The following is a 19,698-nucleotide window of genomic DNA, read 5'->3' as shown; positions in this document are numbered from 1 at the left end:
TTCTCTCTCATTCTCTTTACTTTCTCTTTCTCCTTCCCCATCCCCTCTGACCCATTCTCCCTCTAGTACTTTCAGGCTGATTTCTCACATGATTTTCTGTTTGAATCATCCAGTCTGTGAGAAACAATTTGTTACAATTTATATCATATATAGTGGTTCTGATAGAGTAATAACTAAATATTTCTTCCTACCACCCATTTCCATAGTTGTGAATCTGTTTCTGTTTTGTTAAATTCATTTGTCTATTTTTTAGATTCTACATATGAGTGATAACATACAGTATCATTCTCTGACATATTTCACTAAGCACAGTCTAGCCATTTGTTATTCATAGACTTTTTGATGATAGCCATTTGCACAGGTGTGAAGTGATATCTTACTGTGGGCTTGATTTGCATTTCTCTGATGGTTAGTGATGTTGAGCATCTTTTCATGTGCCTCTTCACCATCTGTATAGCTTCCTTGGAAAAATATCTGCTCATCTGGGTTTTCATTTTTTTTTTTTTTATATTGAGTTGTTTGAACTGTTTATGTATTTTGGATATTAACCTCTTATCAGTCGTATCATTTGCTAATATTTTCTCCCATTCAGGCTTCTTGTTTTGTCAATGGTTTTCTTTGCTGTGCAAGAGTTTTAAGTATACTCTTGTTTCTTTTGCTTTAGGAGACAGATCCAAAAAACTATTGCTAGCATTTATGTCAAAGAGTGTTTTGCCTGTGTTCTCTTCTAGGATTTTTATGGCATCAGGTCTTACATTTAGGTCTTTAATAATCTTGAGTTTATTTCTGTACAATGAAAATGTTACATTTCATTCTTTTATATGTACCTACCTGTCTAGTTTTCCTAGTACCACTGATTGAAGAGACTGTTTTTTCTCCTTTGTATCTTTTTTCCTCCTTTGTTTTAAATTAACTGACCTAAGTGTGTGGGTTTATTTCTAGGGTCTCTATTATATTCCACTGATTTATGTGTCTGTTTTTGTGCCAGTATCAGGCTGTTTTGATTACTATGGGTTTGTAGTATAGACTGAAGTCAGGGAGAATGATGCTTCCAGCTTTGTTCTTTTTTTCTCAAAAATGCTCTGGCTATTGTGGGTCTTTCATGGTTTCATATGAATTTTAGCATAATTCGTTCTAGGTCCGTGAAAAATACTATGGATAATTTGATAGAGATTGCAGTAAATCTGCAGATAGCTTTGAATAATATGGTCACTTTAGCAATATTAAGTCTTCCAGTCCATAAACACAAAATATCTTTCCATTTCTTTGTACCATCTTCAATTTCATTCATCAGTGTTTTATACTTTTCAAAATATAGTTCTTTCATCTCCTTGGTTAAGTTTACTCCTAAGTATTTTTTCTTTCTGATATGATTTTTCATGAAGTTCATTGCTTTATCTGATAATTCATTATTAGTGTACAGAAAAGCAACAGATTTCTGTATATTTATGTTTTACCCAGCAACTTTACTAAATTCATTTATTAATTCTAATAGTTTCTGGTGGAGACTTTTAGGGTTTTGTATATAACGTATCATATCATCTGCAAATAGGGAACAGTTTACTTCTTCTCTTCCAATTTGAATGCCTTTTATATTTCTTTTTTAACTGATTGCATGGTTCGGACATCCAAAACTGTGCTAAATAGAAGTGGTGAGAGTGGTCATCCTTGTCTTATTCTTAAATTTAGAGGAAAGGTTTTACATTTTCACCACTGAGTGTGGTGTTAGCTGTGAATTTGCCATAAATGACTTTCATTATGTTGAGATATGTTTTCTCTATACCAACTTTGTTGGAGAGTTTTTATCATGAAGGATTTTGAATTTTGTGAAATGTTTTTTCTGCATCTATTGAGATAATCATATGACTTTTATCCTTTCTTTTGTTAATGCAGTATAATACATTGGTTGATTTGAGGATATTGAACCATCTTTGTGTCCCTGGAATAAGTACCACTCCACCATCTTGAGCTTATCCCTCTTATAGCACATAAAAGTGCATACACATTTATAATAATCCTATAAAATTATGCATTTGCATTATTAAAATATCCTTTTGCTGTGAATAACACTTAAGCTGTTTTGGAAGAACATTTTTTCCCTTAGACAAAATTATATTATAGCAATAATTAACCCAAAAGTCTGTATCACTTTCAATAACAAAGGCTAATTTCTTTTTAGGAAACCTGTCTACTGCCAAGTTGTTTGAAGCTCTGTTCCATATTGTTTCCATTTTCAGACCTGAACTCAAGGAACAGCCTCTATTTGAGACAGTACAAATCTTACAACAGAGGAAAGAAGAGAGATGTTACATCTACTCTTGGTTCTTAAATTTTTGCTGAGAAGTCTCATATCACATCCACTCACATTTCACTGGCTACAGTCAGACACATCGACAAACCTGATGTCAGTGAAATAGAAAGTAAAATTTTCCCAGAGAGAAGATATCATAAGAAAGGTTTATAATTATTTTTAACAGAATAATATTTATCACAGGTCCTAAATAGCACTTTAAATTACCTCTTATAGAATGGTACATTAATATGAAAACACATTAACTTAATGTACAATAAAGTTTTCATGGAAACGTTAAGGTAGCCCACTCATTTTGCTTGACTCGGCTGTGCCCTTATCCCTCTGCAACTTCATGCCTCTTAATTCCAGTCAAGAACACTTTGAGCTACTTTTACTTTATAGTTAGTATCACATCACATATTTCTGGGAAAAGTGAAAGCATTATTTACTATATCATTGTTTTGCCCATACTCACTCCTCCTTTTCTTCTATTATTTAATATTTGCTTAGATATATGTACAGGAAATTTATAAACATACGTAATTTAGTAACTAACCAATTCTCTCTAAATAGATTTAAACCTAAGTGAGAAAAGAGAAGTTGACTGTCTGGAATCCAATAAGATAATTATCATAAAAGCCATCATTAACTGAGTGTTCAGTGTGTGCCAGTCGTGATTCTAAATGACTTACTTGCATTTTCTCATTTAATGCTTTGGGAATGCTACTAAATACATACTACTGTTATAATATGAATAGTAATGAGGAAATAGGTGCATAGAGATGTTAAATAACTTATATAAGAAGTCTCAAGTACTGGGTTTTGTTTTAAATCTAAGCCTGTCTGATTCTAGAACCTAAGTCTATAACACTATAATTCATGAAGATAACTTTCAAAAAATCTCAAATTTCTTAATTGACAATCCCTAGGATATTTAAATTGTCAAGACTGTAATTTTAATATCAAAGGCATTTTGATATTAAATTCATTTTCTCTGAAATCATCTGTGTTTGGGCAAGGCAGACTAGATTTCAGACTAATTTTGGAGAAATTTCAGTGTGGATGACTAGATATTCTAAACTATAGTATATTTCAAAGCAATACAGAGGTAATTACCTTAAAGTTTAGATAGAAACAAATTTTCTACCCAAAAATTAGGATTAGGATTTTCTAGCTGATACAAAGTCACTCAACAAATATTAGTTGTATCACAATGTAATTATAACTTTATTCCATTTAAAAAGGAAAGATCTTAGGGTCTTTCCTTGTAGTCCAGTTGCTAAGACTCCATGCTTCCAATATAGGGGGCCTAGGTTCAATCCCTGGTCAGGGAACTAGATTCCACATGCTGCAACTAAGAGTTCACATGCTGCAATTAAAGATCACATGTGCTGCAATGAAGACAAAAGGGCCTGCAAACTGCAGCTAAGACCTGGTATAGCCAGATAGATAAATGGCTTTTAAAAAGGGAAAGACCTTAAAAGCCTCAACAAAATACTAGCAAAATGAATCCAGTCCCAGATTATGAGAATTATATATAACTAAGTGGGATTTATTTCAGAAATGTAAGAGTTGCAATAAGAAATAATTCAATATAATACAGCATATTAATATGTAATATTAACATTACATATTACAAAGAAAAAAAACAGAATTATCTCTAATCATGAAGAAAAAGCTTTTGACAAAATACAGCAGTTTTTCATAATGAAAACATAGAAAAAACTAAAAATAGAATGTAACTCACTCAACATGACAAAGGGTATTTATTAAAAACCCACAAGGAACACTGTACTGAATGGTTAAGGACTGAAAGCTTTCCTTCCCCTTAAAATCAGGAAAAAGACAAGTGTGGGTGCCTTTGTGATGCCTATTCAGCACTACATGGAGGTTCTAGCTAGAGAAACTAGGCAAGACAAAAAGAACATGCAATCAAATTGGAAAGAAAGAGGTAAAATTATATTTATTCCCATAAAATCCTTTAAAACCCACAAAACTCTATTAGCTGTGATAAATTAATTCAGCAAAGTGTAGGATACAAGGTCAACAAACAGAAATCAGTTTTAGATGTATATAAAAACAATAGACAATCCCCAAATAAAAGTGAACATTTACATTTGTAATTGCATCAAAAACTGTGATACTGGCTTCAAGGTAAACATTGATCAATGGACTGTAAGTAGAAATGTAAGTGTTAGTCACTCAGTCATTCCCTACTCTTTGCAACCCCATGGACTGCAGCCCACCAGGCTCCTCTGTCCATGAGATTTTCCAGGCAAGGATACTGGAGGGGTTGCCATTTTCTTCTCCAGGGGATCTTCCAAACCCAGGGATTGAATCCAGGTCTCCTGCAGTGCAGGCAGATTCTTTACCAACTGAGCTACAAGGGAAACCAGATCAATGGACTAGAGTTCATAAATAGTTTCTTTATTACTAAGGGCCAATGCCAGTTGAACACTTACGTGAACCTGAGAATTTCTTCAGTACCAAAAATGCAATATCAAAATCTTTAATCAAAATTTTAGCAATGGATGAAACTATAATATCTAAAATGTCTTTTTATCCTATGGTATTCAAGATGCACTAAATTGTACTCCAAAGTTTTTGAAGAATTGCCTTGAAAGCTGCCTAGAAAGATAAGGGCGGTGGAGACAAGTCATGATAACTCTATCCCACACAACTACTCCACCAAGAATAGCTCTACTTTCATCTATTTTATTTATTGTGTCTCCCTATAAGGCTATGGTGTGCATATCATGTCCGACTCTTTGCAACCCTATGGACTGTGCCTGCCAGGCTCCTCTCTCCATGGAATTCTCCAGGCAAGAATACTGGAGTGGGTTGCCATGTCTTTCTACAGGGGATATGCTCGACCCAGGGATCGAACCCATGTCTTTTATGTCTCCTGCTTTGGCAGGCAGGTTCTTTACTACTAGCACCACCTGGGAAGCCCAAGTTATGGTAGAAACATCAAAATTTACACTAAAATATATTTTTTTATTTCAATATTTTGCAGAGTTTGAAACAGTCTGGACAGATGCATCTCTCTTGGATACTTGTAATCCTAATTATATTATCTTTGAAAGTAATGAGTGATGACTGCTTTCCATAAAACCAGTAAAACCTATAATTCTGTATCACACAGAATTTTCAGTGCACTTAACTCTTTGCAAGATGTAAATGTACTGGTGATATAGGCAGTACAACGAATAAGAGATCTGTTTTTCTTATGAAAAACTGAGAGAAAGAAGTGATACTCCAACCAAGTGGTAAAGTGCAAGGCACTTACTCTCTCCTGGCCGTTTTCTTGTCCTATACAAAAGGAATAATTTCTCTGGACTTACTACTTTTCAAAGGAATAGGGACTGACAGCAAAATGTGAAATATTTTGAGAAGTCTAGAACTATTCAATCCTTTATCATAGATGATTATGGAAATATAAACTAATCTAATCACTTACATTTTTAATTTTGTGAACTAGATTCTTCACATATGCGATGAGGAAATCAAATAGCTCTTTCATTTCCAAAGTTTAAATTTGTATACTTTTCTTAACCTAACTGCAGAGCCTATAATGGAAAAATTCCATTTCAATTTTCCTATTAACCTAGCTGGTTAAAGATTCTGCCACTTCAGGAAAAGAACAACAGTCAAAAGGAAACAAAACAGGGCTCTTATGACCTTCAACTGCAGGGAATAAAAATTACCCTTCAGTCTAGCCTCAAGTGGAAGAACTAGCTGTTTTGAATACAATTAAGTCAAGTGAACAGTCATTTGCTTACGTGCTCTCAGATCCACTTCCTGCACTTTCCCTATCAGGAAAGGAAAGAGCAGATCTCTGAAAACAATAGAGGCCTTAGAAGAGCCAGTAGGAATCCCTGGAGACTGACTGAAAAGACAGTGAAGAGGGGGGCTGGGGAGCTCGCTGCTTTCTCTCTCTGCGGTGGGCAGAGTCTTTAGAAGGGACTATGTTTCCTCTGTGCTTCAGCACCTTCCCTCCCAACATACAATCCCTCCCTCCCTGGGTTCAGGCCCTGTTGACCAGAATCACTGTGATTCTAGATTCTAGCTTCTGATGTTTTGTCCTGATCTGGTTACCCAGCCCCGACCTATTGTACATCCAGCCCTCAAGATAAGGTTTGGTTCCTAGAGTTTTTAATTTCATTTTTTTAAACCTTTCCCATTTTTTTTTTTTTTTATTTCTTCTAGCATTAAAGTATTAGTTGCTCAGTGGTGTCCAACTCTTTGTAACCTCTTGGATTGTAACCTGCCAGGCTCCTCTGTCCATGGGATTTCCCAGGCAAGAATACGGGAGTGGGTTGCCATTCCCTTCTCCAGGGGATTTTCCTGGCGCAGGGATAGACCTTGGGTCTCTGCATTGCTGGCAGGTTCTTACTGCCTGAGCCACCAGGGATATACCTTCTTCTAGCATCTTTGTTACTAATTCCCTATATTTATGTTTCTCTAATTTATTTGGCATAACTTTTATTTTTCTGGATGAACCTTTATTGAATCACTCAGTGAAATTATTTTGTCTCTGCATGGAAGAAGGCCTAAATGTTTTCAAATTTTTCTGAATTTCTAGCCTCAGAGAAGATTGATTGCCCTTAATATACAGCATAGCATTGAAAAACTATAGCCCCACAATTATCTACCCTGCTATAAATGCGTGTAACACTAGGAGCACATGATTGATTCTTTACTTTTCTCTCCGATGTATTTGGGGACAATTGTGAAAACAAACTTTTCAGAGGTGACAGGGAAGGGTGATTGGTAGGTCATAGAAGAGAAAGGATGAACAGAATGTTCAGTTTTGCCTGGACTGTTTCTATGTATAGTCAGAGTGCACCCTCAGGCCTTCTAACTAGTGAACTCTTTCTTGTCCTACAAAATTCAGCTCAGATATTACTGCCTGGGACAGATACTGCTAGCTGTTTACAAAAATTCATGCTCTCCTCTTCTTCATGGTCTACACAGCTATTTTAAATTTCTCAACCTCCTGTGTTGGTAGGGTAGCCATGTGTCTTATATCTAGTCATGGAACATAAATATAGTGACATTACCATTCCTGGACATGATTTATAAAAGCCTCTTGAATTGGTGTATCCATGTTTTTTCCCCTTCTGCCTACTGACTAGGAGAAATACATGAAGATCTGGGGAGATTTGCATTGAAGATGGCGGAACCTCTGTCAATCTGGCTTTCTGAAATACTCCATGGTGGAGACTTGATTTACTGACCCATTCACCCACTGATAACTGTTACACAAGCCCAAATAAATTTGTTTTGAGCTATTATACAGCTGGGATTAATTAATTATAGCACCTAGCACATTGCTAACCAATATATCACTCCAAAGTCTTTCATAACTTCCATAGAAGCTGGAGTTTCCTATTTTATGCATCTTGTTTATACCTCTTTGGCAACACTTTTCAAAATGAATTGGAGTTAATTGTTTGTAAATATTCCTCTGTTTCTCTCTAATCTCTCTTTCTTCAGAACATGAGCTTCACAAAGACAGGGAAAAGATCTCATTTACCTTTGTATTCCCATTGCCAAGCATTGGGATGGAGCATACACGGTCACAAGGATTACATATTGAATTGAATGGACTGGAATTACAGTCTGCCTTCTCTTCCCTCATCATTCTTAAGAGGAAAATCTAATCCTTGAACTCTGAATCTTTTTAACTAATATCCACTATTTTCTGCCAAACCTATCAGCCTAACCATCTACTCATCTACTTGAAGTTTTACTTGAGACTTCTATATGTCAACCATTCCTCTTCTCCCCACTTTGCTACAGAATTGTCTGACCTCAGAGCCCTATCTATCTTCATTATGCCCCACAGACTTCAGTTTGAACATGGAAGTCATGCTTGCATAATATCCTGGGTGATTAAAAAAAATAAGTACCATGTTTTTATGATCTTATGATAGGAATACACTGTAATGGTCCATATCTGCCCTTCTACATTCCTGCTTATGTGTTATTCACCATGTGTGTGTGCACGTACACACACATACAAACACACACACACACACACACACACACACACACAGAGTATCAGATGAAACTCGTAATAAGAGGCTATCATTTCTTCAGTCAAAATAGCCCCTCATTGGGTACAGTGCCTGGAAACTCTTATTTTTTGAGTTAATGGAAAAATTTAGTGTTCACAATTGCTTCTTTTAACTGGAAAATAGTAGTTTCGTAACAGTTGACTTGCTCTACTCATTAGTTTTTGACTCTAAACAGCAAAAAAAAAGAGGCGAGTGTATGGCTTTGGACAAAAAATGATATGCTAGGAAGTCACAGATTCAAAGAACACCCAGAGGCTTATTCCTGGGGAGCAATACTGAATAAGTTTTGTATATTTTGCTAAACATTTGGCTTACTAAGAAAACAGCAAAACAAGTCTTGGTGCATGATATTTAAATTTTGTGATTATTAAAAAAAAAATAATCCAAGTTCACATTATCCTGGTTAGGGCTTCAACTGTCCCATAATATTAAGCAACCACTCTGGTCTCAGCATTTTGTACATAAATAAAGATCTTAAAATAGTTAAAGAGAAGCTAGTTTATTAGCTGTGATATTCTTCTTCTTTTAGTGCTGCCTTTTCTTACACATTAATCTTTGGCATGGTGCTGATGTCTTTTCTGCAGTGAAGTCAGGGGGTCTGGCTGATGCAAGGGCAGTGAACTGTGAAATGCCTGGGTGGGTAATATACTTGCTCCAGTGGCCAGACTCTTCAGAAGGAAAAATAAATAGACTTCTTTCTTGCTTGTTAGGAGCATTAAATGAATGGATGTAGGTACAGCACATAGACTTGATGCATACTAAATATTAAACAAACACCAGCTGTTATTATTGTCATATTAATGTTTTTATGTATGGTCAGGTGTCAAGTAAAAGATGGTGCTCTCAATATTCTGCTTCCAGGACAGATGTAGGACGTTGATTTGTAGTCTCAGGGCTGAATTAGCCAATGCCAGGAAAGGAAGCAGTATGGCTTATGGACCAGATTTTGAAACCACATACTTGGACTTGAATCCCATTTTATCTACTTATTAGCTATGTGACCAGGGCAATTTATGTGTCTTCTCTGGCCTTCTCTGACCAACCTTAGTGTCTGGATTAAGTAAGATTGTACATGGAGTTAACCTAACACAGTGTCTAGAGCATAGTAAGTGCCTATATTTCCATATTTTAAAAAGGTTAATAATCCCTGTCATTTTTGTACATTTATTTTGATTTGGGTTTCTTTCCTTTTAATCAGCTCTCCACACTGTACCCTGAGCTCTACTTCTAAGTGGTCAGTCTCACTACATCTCTCCTCTTCTTAAGCTGGCTTATTGGTTCTTCTTTATACGCAGGATATTCATAACTGCAGGAAATACTAATGGTCCTGTGTTAGCATCGCGTGCTATTCTCTCTAATCCTTTTAGATGAAGCTTTCTCTGGCATCCGGAATTTAGCCTCACAGGCATTCACCGGTCAGTATTCCACTGGATATTCAACAGGGATTCTCTTCAAGTGTGTGAAGTCCTCTCTGTGCAGCTTTCTCTTTTCCAACACTTGAAAATACAATCACCTTGGTCTTCCCAGACTTCACTTCTTCAACTCAAGGTTTACTCCTTGTAACCACAGCCTGAAAATTCTCCCACTAGGGCAATTGTAGGGTTCACTGGATCATTTGTCTCCCAGACTCTAGAGATTCAGCCCTTCATTTCCCATCTCCACTGTTTTGAAATCATTGTTTTAGCTATTTTAGTTTAATTTTGTATTTGTTTTAGGTAGAGGGGTAAATCTGATTGATGTCACTCCATCTTGGTTGAAAGCAAAAATCTGGTGATTTTTTCATTCCGGTGATTCACCCATCACAGTATTTTCAGCTTAGACATTTGTAGCCTTGGTTCATCAGGGAGAAGATTCAAGACTTAGTCAACACTGTCTCAAAGTGTTGTCATCCTACCAGATGGAAACTTTCTTAACCACTTTGCCCTCTCTGCCACTGTTTTGCCCTGTTTGTCTGTATTTCTGTCTTAGTTTTCCTCTTTTCAGCTCTACTTTCCTAGTACAACCCTCCTCTGAAGCCACTGAGACTGGTTTCTACTTTTTCTAGCCAGATGACTCACACTTTATACATGTTGCCTGTGATTAGTATTCATACTGAGTAATTACTGAATGCTCAGTTGTTTTACTGTTACCTCAGCACTCTCTGAAATACATTAATTACTTCTACATTAAGTATTCCTGGATACTTATATATTTTGTTTTTGTTGTTCAGTAATTAAGTTGTTAAGTAGTTACTTTGGCCACATGATGCAGAGAGCTGACTCATTTGAAAAGACCCTGATACTGGGAAAGATTGAGGGCAGGAGGAGAAGGGGATGACAGAGGATGAGATGGTTGGATGGCATCACTGACACAATGGGAATGGGTTTGGGTGGACTCCAGGAGTTGGTGACGGACAGGGAGGCCTAGCATGCTGTGGTTCATGGGGTCACAAAGAGTTGGACACGAGTGAGCGACTGAACTGAACTGAGCTAAGTTGTGTTTGACTCATTGTGACCCCGTGCCTCAGTGAATTAGACTTCCCTGTCCTTCAATATCTCCTTATGTTTGCTCAAACTCATATCCACTGAGTTGGTGATGCTATCCAACTATCATCCTCTGTCACCCCCTTCCCTTCCTGCCCTCAATCTTTCCCAGCATCAGAACTTTTCCAATGAGTTGGCTCTTCGCATGAGGTGGCTAAAGTATTGGAGCTTCAGTTTCAGCATCAGTCCTTCCAATGAATATTCACAGTTGATTTCCTTTAGGATTGACTGATCTCCTTGAAGTCCAAGGGACTCTCAAGAGACTTCTCCAGCAGCACAGTTCAAAAGCATAAATTCTTGAGTGCTCAGCCTTCTTTAGGGTCCAACTCTCACATCTGTACATGAACACTGGAAAAACCATAGCTTTGACTACATGGACCTTTGTCAGCAAAGTACTTTTTAATATGCTGTCTAGGTTGGTTGTAGTTTTCCTTCCAAGGAGCAAGCATCTTTTAATATCATGGCTGCAGTCACTGTCCGTAGTGATTATGGAGCCCAAGGAAATAAAGTTTTCCACTTTTTTGCCTTCTATTTGCCATGAAATGATGGGACCAGATGTCATGGTCTTAGTTTTCCCTGTTGTTGTTTCTATGATCTTAGTTCTGAATGTTGAGTTTTAAGCCAGCTTTTTCATTCCCCACTTTCACACTCATCAGGAGGGTCTTTAGGTCCTCTTCATTTTCTGCCATTAGAGTCGTATCATCTACATATCCAAGGTTGTTTATATTTCTCTCAGAAATCTTGATTCCATCTTGGACATTAATGGGCATCAATTCTTACCAAACTAAGACAGAATTTATTGCAATGTTCTAGACTCTTGAGCCAAATCTATATCCCTGGTACTCTGCCTGACATCCATTCTTACCATGTGCTGAGGATCCAGGGTACTTTGAACCCCCCAGCTAAGGACACTGAGAAGATAGTGACAATGGGTCTTGTTCTTGAAGGGAGATATTCATGTGCAGAGAAATTATTGTCAAAATTTAGTAAGTTGTCGAGTTAAAATTCTTCCACTATCTCAATTCTCAAGTGACTAAAAGTGGAGGCAAACAAGCAGAAAACAAAGCCAGCAAAGTTTAATAGAATTTCCCAATATCACAGAACTTATTAATGTTAATGGTAGTACTCAAACTCAGGTCTTCTGCATTCTGATTTACATTCTTTTCTTCTGGGTCAGCAACTCTTTTAGGTAGTTCTTTTGCCAACTATTTATTATTAATATTGTTCCTAAATGATATTTAATATTATATTGTTCCTTAATGATATTTAATAATAATATTGCTCCCAACCAAACCAATTATGTGGTTTTATAAATTTCTCTAAACCTGACTTAAAGAATATTTTCCTAAAGATATTGTATGCTACCTTAGTAAGCTTCCCTCTAATTTCACTCCTTTCTATATCATGGCGATCTAAGGGAGACCAGAGAGAAACTCTTGGTTCTCTTCTTTTCCTTAACTCTTTTCTGATTTATGAAGTACCACAGCACTGACTGCTTCAAACTTTCAGGCATCACATACTGGCACTACAACTTTTAGGATTTAAAGTTACTTAATTTGTACATATCAGAGAAGCAGAGCACCTTATTCTGTAAACCAGTACAGTGCAGAACAATGTTTTCCAAATTTTAGAAAATGGACCTATTGGGGATCCTTGATTTTATTTTTTCTCTCCATAGTAGTATGGTTTTATATCCATGTAATAATAGCTATGGTGTTCAGAGTTGTTGTGATCAGCATTGGGCGAGGAATCCCAGGCCAGGGTCACTATTTCACTGAGATTACTAAAGAAGGAGCCTCTAAGTTGAAGGGACAGCAAATAGGAGCTGGACAGTGGTACTTAGCGAATCCCTGCCATGGGGATTCTAAATCCAGGTAGAATTGAAAGCAGAGAAAACAGTATATTTCTCCTATCCTTTCTTGCTAACTCCCACCTCATTTCCTGGAGTGCTCCTGATTTGGAAAAAGTGGCAAGATAATCCCCAACATCTAAATGAAATGGGGATGGATTTGGGTCTAAGTGTCTCTTCCTACATCATTTTATAGCTCAGTTACTATACTCAATCTCTTCAAGGCTGAGTTGCTCAGATGCTTCACAGAAGTTCTTAGGTTCTCAACCTTGACAAACACTGAAATAAACATTAAAGATGGGAGTGAGTGTGTGAATGGGAGTCGACAGCAGAGATTTATTAAAGAAAGTAGTTGGGCTATTAGAAGAAAAAGAAAACATTATGAAAGAAAGGACTATTTAAAGTTATATAATCTTGAGTAAATAATAGCATAGTCCTCTCTTAGACACACACACACACACACACACACATACTTAAAAATGATTCAAAAGATTTCTTGTCTGTCAACTTGGCTCAGTCCTACACTTTTGTAATTTTTATTTAATTAGGATCAGTGTTTGCTTTTGTAGCATTAAGCCTTGGAAATCTCATTTATTAATATTCTTGGAAGTATTGGAATGGCAACAATACTTCTAATTGTACAAGTACCAGTAATGTGCCAGTCCTTTAAAATATCTCTAACTTGACAATAGCCAGGTATGTATAATTAGTTAATGTTTCAGCTGAGGGAATAGAATCTCAGAGAGGGTAAGTAACTGGCCTAAGATTAGAGCTGGCAGGTGGTAAAGTGTCAGGACTGTGTTTGATACCGAAGTCCTTGCTCTTATAGTTACTGGAATTATAGCTTGGGCTAAATTATTCCTCCCTACTCACTCTGTTCTCTCAACTCCAAGGGTGATCATCATGATTATAATCTTGGAGAGTCTTCAAAGACACGGTGGTTTTGCAGATTCAACTACAGGATGAGAAAAGCAAACAAAGTGAGTGTTCATTTTCAGCCTTTATGTGGGTCTTTTCATCTTCAAAGTCCTTTGTGAATATTAAACAATTAATCCCCCTGGAAGTTCTCAGCATTGGGGGAAGTGAATGTTTCCGTTAACATTGACAAATAGCTATTGCTATTGGTGAAGTTTCGCCTTTCAGGCTGTGTTTCTAAAGCCTGGAACCCTTTCCATATAAATGAAGCACATTTTGTTTCACATGTCTCTCCCCAGTGTATGAAGGAGTTGCTGAGATGTCTAACCACAGTGCTTTTTTAAGTACCTTTGAGGAGTTGAAAAGCTTTGCAGGTTCTTTGTTTTGAACACATATACATACACAAGCACAGTTTTTATGATGAATCAGAAAAGTTGATGGTGTGTGTGTGTATTACCGAGTCCTTGTGGGTTATTCCAGACAGAACGGCACACAGAGGAGACCATCTGTTAGGGCCGGACGCGGAGCTGAGCTGCACGGCTGTCTCCATGGTACACCTGATGAGCACATTTGGTTGCTAACTGAAAGGGTTGGTGGTTCAAACTCACCCAGGGATAACTCAGTCTTCTTTTCAGGATGATGTGAGCAGTCCAGTTTCAGGAATTTATTACTCTCTAGTGACTCACTGTTGCAGTGTTCTCTAACCTGGTCTGCTAAATGCCACTCCAGGTACTTGTTAAAGCCACAAGTTCCAGGACCTTGAGACTTTGATCCTGTTGTTCTGGAAAGGATTCTGAGAGTTTAAGACATATCTCTGCCCTCCTCCACCTCTAGCCCCAGGAAATTATTATTATCATTCAAGTCTGTACAGAATTTGTTTAGAAGATTAATTCATTCCAGAGCCACACTGACTGTGTTGGCATCTCTGCTTTTCCACTTACCAACCCTGAAAAGTTTCCTGACGCCCAGGTAAAGTCGCCACCAGTGACCCTGTAGCACAGCATCACCCTGTAATCGTCAGCTACATGTTGGCATCTGACATTTTAATTCTAGCTTTTAAAAACCGTTCACTGTCTCTCTTAACTCACCACCTTCCAAACCTCCCCCTGCTCTCTGTGGTGCTCTTGTGTTGTCCGTTTGGCTAGGCTGGAACTGGATCTCTCAGGATTCCCTTCCTTTATGGAGCCATCAGAACATTTTGCATGAGGTTTGGTAGATGCGAGTGAAGCAGTACTTACTGTCTTAGGTCATCATTGGTGAGAGGGGCTGCGGGACAGATGGAAAGGTGCTGGCAGGTTCCAATGTGTCCTCACTTTTCCTTGCCCCATGTCCAGGTCTTCCTGACTTCTGGCCCTACTGCCCAACACTGACCACAAGCCCACTACAGAGACTGTGCTGCAGACTCACAGAGGTAGAGCCATGAAGAGCTCACAGCATTCCATAGGCTTCTACATCACTCTCGAAGCTGGACTTGCCCTAGAGTGGGGAATGAACCAGAGCTGGGCAAACTCCTAATAGCGTCAGTTTCAGGGAATATAAATTCTGTGAGGGCTGACCTACCCTGTCTTGTTCATCCCTATTTTCTCAGTACCTAGAATACGATCTGGCATGTAGTAAGCATTCAATTAATGTTAGCTGAGTGACTGATATTAGCTTCCTTATCTATAAAATGGGGGTAATGATGCTTTTCTCATTGAGTTGAGTGAGGACAAATGAGATAACATATGAAGAGCTAAGTACTGAGGCTGGCAGATAATAAGCTCTGATACACGGTTGCTGTTATTTTAATTTTGTTCTTAGGGCTCTGAAAATATAAAATCTGCCACAATAAGCCAAAAACATAAGTGTGTGATTCAGTCTATTTCAAGAGTTATCTGTCTCTCAGTTCACTTGGGATTAGACCTGCCTTTGCCCTAGAATCATAATGTCATTCCAGAGAACTGTAGAGTAGGAAGGAATGCTAAAGATTTCTAGGTTCAAAAGATGAGGAAACAGAAGACATGAGAAGTGATTTCTTAGAAGAAAAGATAAAACTAATGACATGTTTTATTAAAGCAGTCCAGAGTTCTTTCTGTGAACTTATGTAAAATAAAAATCTTAAAACACGTGATAATTATACACATACAGATATGTATGTATATATTCACCTGGTAATACATGTATATGGCAATGGTATCTTGCTTTACCTATGGGTAGGGGGATCCTGGTGTTGTCAGAGTAAACCTAATGTGGCACTTCCAGATGAGAAGAGGGCTCTCTCCTCTCCTGGACTGGCCAATAGTAGGTTGCTGTATACTTGGAACTGCCTTGGGCTTCTGCAGGGAGTTTGGGCATAAAACCAACATGAAAGAAAATGCAACCAAGAGACGGGAGAAACTGAATTCTAATCTTTTACCATGAGTCCATGATTAAGGGCTCTTTAAAACTAAAGTAACTCTGGATATTTTTGCTTAATTTAGATAAGATGAATTTTCTGATACTTGTGATTAAAAGCATCATAAATAAAGTATTGACTGCAAATAAAATAAAATAAAATAAATTAAAAGCAGTAGTCGCTTTGTGCCAATGTCCTAGTCCCCAGCCAACATTGTTTCTGGGTCACACTTATTCTCCAAGTTAGAGGGGAAGGTATGTCTCCGCATTGCCTCACCTCCCCATCCTACTGCATACATATAATTCAGTTTACACTGGACTTTGCAATCCTGACCAGGCCACTCATTCATTCAATGCACATAAACTGAGCACATTATACCTCAAAAATTTATATTCTATTTTTGTGGGCTTCCTTGTTGGCTTAGATGGTAAAGAATCTGCCTGCAATGCAGGAGAGCCAGGTTCAATCCCTGGGTCAGGAAGATTCCCTGGAGTAGGGCATGGCAAGCCACTCCAAGTATTCTTGCCTGGAGAATTCCATATGAATTGATAACTGCTAAACATAGACTGGAGTGCCAGACTTCATGACAATTGATTGTGGGGGCTATCCCTGACAAAGAGTTAGTGTAAAGGTGAGCAGGAAAGGCATCATAGGGGAAAAGAGATCTAAATTAACTTTTAGAGGATTGGTGGGAATTTACTATCTAGTCAAAAAATTATATAGAATCTTAAGAAGAGAGAAGACAGGTAAAATTATAGAGATGATAGATATTTGGAGAAATGCAAATACTTGCCAGAGTGCAAAGTACACAGTAGGAGTTTGGAAGAACAGTCTAGAGAGAAAACTGGCAGTTCTGGTATATCACACTGAAATTCTTGGACTTCTATACCACGGGCAAGGAAGACCACAGGAAGGAATTCAGGTGGATGAGGTTGCTCTTGTCTCTGTTGGGCAGTTGTGATAAGACTGCTTTTCCTTCACTTGTCTAGCATTTCACAAAACTGCACACAGACTGGCATCTTCTTCTTTACTGACATTCCCCTGTAAAACCTGTATCATTCCTAGGAGAAGGTATTGCCCAGGAGAGCTGCAGTCTGGCTGTGTATATTGTACAGGATTCCGAACTGTTCTGTCTGAACCTTTTGGTACTTTACAGTTTCCACTGCTGTTATTTTATTCTCCTTCTTCCTCCTGCTCCTGATCAATTTTCTTTTGCTTTGGATTAATCCTTCCTAAGCTCTTCTGTCACATCACTCCCTTTTTGTTTCACAGATCCAATAATCAGATTTGCATTTTAGAAAGAGTGGGCAGTGGACAATAGTTTTGAACAGGGTAAAACCAAAGGCAGTGAAAGGAGATGGGAAGTTGTTGCAAAAATGCAGGGGAGAGATGGGAGTATGGGGGTGATGAAGAGGAGAGGAGAATTCAGAGTGATTGCCACCATGCATGTAGAATGGTGGCTGCAGTTGGAATCTGTGTACCAAAAAGCAGTCAGCATATGTTCTGAAAGAAACGTCAGCATGTGGAGGCTTAAACTACATTCGGAATTGAATTTCCAGGCTCTGTAAATTTACAATATGCTTCCTCAATCCATGCCCACTCCCTTGCTCCACAGTTCAATAAAACAGCTAAATAATTAAATCCTAAAATGCTTCCAGGATATGCTTTGTTATTGAAACACATCTGCTACATGTTGGAGGAGCCCTTCCCAGCAGATGTTCCTTTCCTTCGGCTTGTTTGTTTATCTATGGAAATGAGTATCTTAAACCTCTTCCCCTGCTAAGCTTAATAAAAAGGAATCCTTTCCACACTCATCTTCTTCATGATGCCCCTTGTGGTCCTATATCAAACCATTAAGGACATATGCTGTGCAGCTAATTATTTTTTTCCTCCTACTGCAGTGCATTAATCCAAGGGAAGACCATCTTCAGCTCACAATGTCATACGGGGGAAGGAATCTGAAAACCATATTCTCTCCCAAAGAAAACAGTCTAGTTGGATGAAACCACACTGAAAACCAGGACTCTAAAGACAGTGACTCTCTCATTAACCCTGGTATAGTGCAAGCTATTCACTGAGTCTGTTAATGGAGTTTAGTTAAAGTGTTGCCCACCGATAAACTAGGAGATGGAGAAAGCAAACCATAAATTGAGCCAGTATAGTTTGATGATGAGCCAAAAAAGTCACCTGATTTGGGGAAAAGTAGGAGCTGTGAAGAGTAAGTAGACAAGATTCAACACACTCTCTTTAAGGGTCATGAACATAAGAAAAAACAATAAACATCTTGGAGATATTCATGGTCTCCAAATTTATTGAGATCATTTACTGAAACTCAGTGAAAGAGTCCCTAGGGAACTCTTAAGAGAGACCTTTGCTTTCTGTTTGTGAGAGGAGATGGTCAAGATTATTTGGGCTCAGTAAAAAGATGTAACAAAGTCATCTTTGAAACACTGATGAGGGAGGAAGACAAATGAGATTTTAATTAAAGTTAAGTATGGTACAGCTTAGTAGCATGAGGGCCCCTAGGGTGTATTCTAAAATTATTTGCGTGTGTCATAATATCAAAACAGGAATACATACATATTTCCTTTAGGAATATATATTGCTTTAGGGTGAAATAAGCATTTGACTCATGAATCCCCTTTTGTATAGCATTTAATTTCACTAACTCTAGAACCTGGACTTTTAATCATGATCAAATTTTCTTAGTAGCATATGGCTTATATTTTATAGATCAGTGTCCTATTACAAGAGAAATATTGTGTTGTTAAAAAGAAGCTATTCTCTCTCTGTTCTTGTGGGAAGAAACTTTTCTCTCTGTCTAGATGTTTGTAGAATGTTTTTCTTTAAACTTGAAATTCATGTTTCTGCCAGGATGTGTCTATACATATGACTCTCTGATTTTGCTTAGCATACACTGAACTCTTTCCATTTGCATCCTCAGGTCATTGGCTCAGAGAAGGTCTCTTCTCTTAAATACGCCATCGTTGATTTAGTTGCATTTTTCAACTTCCTTTTCAGGTATAGCAATTATCCAGACACTGGCAGGTGATTCTCTTTCCTAGTCTCATGTGGCCATCTTGCCCTTTCTACTTTCATGTCTTTGTTTTCTCAGGTTTTCCTCCACCATTTTAATTTTATTTTCCACATTCTCATCTTTTCTGCCTCCATCTGCCTTCAATATGGTCTGTAATTCTGCTACTATAATTTTGGTATTTTTGCTTTTTTTATAGCTTACCTAACTTCATTTTTATCCCATTCTGCTACTCTTTTATTGCAGCCTAGTTTTCCTGTGTGACTTTTTGCTTTTTTTCCTCAGTGTATTTTATTGAATATTTAGTTTTCAGATTTTCTTTTTAGTTACAATATGTCATCTTAAAAAGCGTATTTTTGTACTTCTTATAGTTTCTTTTCTTTTTCTGTAGTTTGTATATGAACAATATTTTCTTAATTCACTTGAATCAGCTTTCGATGAAGTAAGGTGTCTCCAGACTTGGTGTTTGCCGATTATGTGAGAATTTCTCTTAACTCTGCTACTTATTTGTCTAAGGCTGGACTCCCGTTTGGTGATTGCAGCCATGAAATTAAGAGGCTTACTCCTTGGAAGGAAAGTTATGACCAGCCTAGACAGCATATTAAAAAGCAGAGACATTACTTTGCCA

This window comes from Odocoileus virginianus, chromosome 15 (assembly GCF_023699985.2).
Source record: "Odocoileus virginianus isolate 20LAN1187 ecotype Illinois chromosome 15, Ovbor_1.2, whole genome shotgun sequence".
Lineage (NCBI taxonomy): Eukaryota > Metazoa > Chordata > Mammalia > Artiodactyla > Cervidae > Odocoileus > Odocoileus virginianus.
Note: the sequence above shows the minus strand (reverse complement) of the source record.